Raw genomic sequence first — 4103 nt, 5'->3', positions numbered from 1 at the left:
TTGCTCCTGCACACCCCTCTCTGTCTAACCACAAACCACTATGTGGTTTTAGTCCCATTCTCCACATTCTCTTTGGTTCCTCAGTTCAGGCAGCTATTACGCTTTGTTGACCCTCTAGCCGTCCATATGAACCTCACAGTGAGCCACAGAAATACGAAATTCTCAACCTTCAGTTTATAGACTCAATCCCACACTCTGCGCTTGCCCAACTTTCATTTCTGTTGCTGTGAAAAGACACAACTGAGAGGAGAAAGCTTTTATTTGGCCCACAGTTCCAGGCTATCGTCCACCATCTTGAAGTCAAGGCAGTGGCCCAGGCAGCTAGCCACAGTGCATCCACAGTCAAGAGCAATGAGAAACGAATTCATGCATGCAAGCTTCCAGGTATTCAGTCTGCTTTTTGCTACACACTTCAGAATGTATACTTAGGGAATAGGGCCACCCACAGTGGAGGAGTTTACCCACTTCAATTACAGCTGTTAAGACAAATCTCTCACAGGCATGCCCACAGGACAACTTGAGCTGGACAATCCCTCACTGAGACTCTTCCCACAAGATTCCAGATTGTGTCAAGAGGACAACTGAAACTAACCATCTCATCCCCCCTCTACCAAAATGGCTCAGCACCTTGAATCTGTCCAGATCATCGCCTCTGACCTCAATATTGCTTGAGGGCGGGTGGCTGTCAGTAAGGCTCCAGTAGTTCCTGCGGATCCGGGCAATCTCTTTCATCTTCCCCTCCAGCTCCTGAGGCGAGTCTTTGGCAGGCTCTGATTTTGATCCCTTACCCACCACTGCCCTGGCAATTCTCAGACAAATCCAGGATCAGTTGCTGATCTTTGTTCATCTCAAGAGGACAGGGGCTATTGAGGGCACAGGTGCTGGACCACCCAGAAAGAGTCACCTTCCCTCCAGGCTGCCCTTCCTTCTGGGCTTTGTATTTCTTCAGACATGAGTTTTCAGATTTGGAGTCTGTAACACAGTGACTGAGTGACCCAGTGAGCAACCACACACAAGGTAGGCTGATGATATTAAGAGTTCTTCCCAAAGAAACCAGTATGACAGCACAGCTGCTGTCTCCTTACCTCTTGTGTCCTCTTTTATAGGCTACAGGACCCCAGCAGCTTACAGGCAGAAAGCATGGGATTTGGAGTTGAGAGGACTTGGCTAACTCTGTTTTGAGACTGGAGCCAAAGCTGGGCCAAAGTTCTTGCCACCCTCCCCCCTTTCCTGCTTGATGAATTCCTGGAAAAAACACAGGAGATGGACATCCAAACAACAACTTCCCTGACATCTGGCCTGGGGCTAAAGTAGATATGAGGTGATCATTTCTTTTCCAAGTTGGAACCAATCAAGAATATGCAAATATTCCTTACCACGAACCCAACCAATCGTGGCAACAATTACCTAACCATGACTGGAAATCCCTCAATGGCTTAAAAAGGAGCCTTTGAGCTCTCAGGGTCACCGCCATTTTGTATGACTGGGCAACCCTAGCAAGCTGGCTGTCTCTGCAGAATAAATGATCTTTGATTTTTGCATACTGTTTGAGTCTGGGGTCTCCCTTCAGTGATTCTTGGACCCTTGCAGAGTGACCCTATACTTTGGTGAGATGTCTGCACTCTACTTTCCTGTTTCTGTGTCACTCTGTGCTGGTGGTACAGCCCAGTGGTAAAGCTCTTGTTCAGTGTGTAGGTCCCAGTAACACACACACACACACACACACACACACACACACACACACACACACACGCAAATCTGGGAAAGGCCAGGTCTCTCCTTCATACTTCCCTTCGGTCCTCTACTAATGCCTCACAAAGAGCCTCTTAGGATTGGCAGGATGTGTACCAGGAGGAAGAGTAGGTGGTCCCAGCCCTTCCTCTATGATGGCAGCTGGGGGCCTCCCTTCCCTAGCTGTGCATACCTCTCCAAATGGGGCAGGGTAGAGATTCTCAGCAAGTCTTGCTTCCCAGTGGCTTCAGGGCATCTTCCTAGGGCAGAGAGACCTAGGCTCAGGACAGCATGAGCCTGAAGATTTTTAATTAGCCCTAGGGCCAAGTTCAATCCCGTTCACACAGGACCTCCTGCCTATTGCAACCCCTCTCTTCAATCTATCCTCCCCCACCCACTTTTTTCCCACTGCCTTTTACTGTGCTGAGCCTCTTCCCTCACAGGAAATATCACTCATTCCCATGTGGTGCCTGAACCAACCAGGACGCCTTCATTCCATTGCTCAGCCTGCTGCTGTCTGGGCTCTGGAGACGTCCGTTGGAAATTGAGCCACTAGCTTCTGAAGACACAGCCCCATTGACGAAAAAAGTTTGGATCTGAAAGATCATAACAATTGTAAAGTTTCTAGTACTTTCTGCTTTTTCAAACAAAGAGATCATCTCCTCTAACCCACCTATGGTCTAGCCTTTGACCTTGTGATTTCATGGCTCATAGTACAAAATATGATGGTGCAACTTGTTTCTCCTTGGGCCACACTGGTTTTGTAACCCCAACCCCCAAGCACAGGAAAGCCTGTCTTCTCCACCTCTCACAGGTTGGACTGGGGCTAGGGGAAGCACAGCGGAGGCAGCCTGCCACCCACAGCCTGCTTCACAGACTCAGGATCCCAAGACACGGGATCCCAAAGGGCCTTGCACAGGTGCACAGGACACAGGAACCAGAGAGCTCCAGGTTACCTGCCTGCCTTGCTCTACAGTCTTCACATCCTCCATTTCCCGAGGAGTGGGGACCCACAATAGCCACCTTACCCCAGGAGTCTGCTGGCCAGGTCTCAGACACTTTGACATATGAGCCGAGCGCTGGGAAAGATGGTGATTTCATCTGAGGAGTCTTTACCCTTTCTTGTGCTTATGGGAGAGAGGAAGGGAGGGGCAACCAGGGCCCAACTTGGCTGCTAGTCTAGACTGTGTCCTGGGCTGATGTCTAACCTTGATCATCGTTCTCTTCCAGAGCTGCTGGAAGGATGAGCAGATAGGGAAGCTTAAGAAGTCCCCAACTTACCAAGAAATCGTCCTGAGGCTGAGCTAGAGGGAAATACAGCTGTTCTTCTTGTGTGCGTTGGCTTGCTAATTGCTCATCAGGATCCAGTCAGAAGCATCTGCCTGGGTCAGGTGATTCTGTGGGCTGTTTTCGCGTGGTATCCTTGGCCCCTCTGGTTCCTCTCATCTTTATTCTGCCTCCTCTGCAGGACTCCCTGAGCTCTGCCTAATGTTTAGCATTAGGGAGTTTGTGCTCCCATCAGTTGCTGGATGGAGTCTCTTTCTCTCTGATGATGATGATTCTGCCTGGTTCTGGTCCCAGGATACTCTGCAGGCAGGACAAAGTATAGATCAAAGGTTTTGTGGCTGGGTTGGGGTCCCGATCCCGCCACTTGAGGCTTTGCCTGGTTATGGAAGATGGCCCATTCAGGCTCTGTATCCCCCATTACGAAGGGGTTTTGCTAGGCTTACTCTCATAGGCTCTATGGAGTTTCCATTGCAGTAAGCATCTTTCTCTCACCAAAATGCTTCCCAATTCCATTTGTTTCTGCCAATATTTTCTCCCTCCCTCCCTACACCATGATTCCTATACTGTTCCCAATCTCACCCTCTCCTAGTCCACCTGTAAAATCGATTCTATTTTTCCTCCCAGGGAGATCCTTGTGTCTCTCCCATGCCTTGTTACTTGCCTTTCCAGGTCTGTGGACATTAACATGATTGTCTTTTAATTCACAGCTAATATCCACTTCTGAGTGAGTCCACACTATGTTTGTCTTCGTGGTCTGGGTTACCTCACACAGAATGTTTTTTTTTTTCCTGGTTTCATCAATTTGCCTGCAAATTTAATGATGTCATTGTTTTCTAATAGCTGGGTGTTTCTCCACTGAATAAATATACCACATTTTCTTTATCCATTTTTTTTTTTTTTTTGGTTGAAAGACATCTAGATTGTTTCAGGTCTCTGGCTTGAATAAATCTGCTATAAACATAGTTGAGCAACTATCCTTATGGTATAATGAGGTATCCTATGGGTCTATATCCAGAAATGGTACAGCTGGGTCTTGAGGTAGATTGCTTCCCAATTTTCTGAGAAAGTGCCATTTTGACTTCCAA

General features: G+C 48.1%; 1 long non-coding RNA gene across 1 annotated transcript; it reads right to left on the bottom strand.

Moving 5' to 3' along the window:
* Positions 1–241: 241 nt before the first annotated feature.
* Positions 242–1158, bottom strand: LOC129676957 (uncharacterized). Its single transcript, XR_008720146.1, has 2 exons — positions 1086–1158; positions 242–972 (listed from the first exon to the last, which is right to left on the bottom strand). It is a non-coding gene; the product is annotated as an uncharacterized LOC129676957 (long non-coding RNA).
* Positions 1159–4103: the final 2945 nt, after the last annotated feature.

Source organism: Psammomys obesus, unplaced genomic scaffold (genome assembly GCF_907164565.1).
Source record: "Psammomys obesus unplaced genomic scaffold, mPsaObe1.curated_primary_1811, whole genome shotgun sequence".
NCBI lineage: Eukaryota > Metazoa > Chordata > Mammalia > Rodentia > Muridae > Psammomys > Psammomys obesus.
Note: the sequence above shows the minus strand (reverse complement) of the source record. Positions and strands in the feature narration are given on the sequence as shown.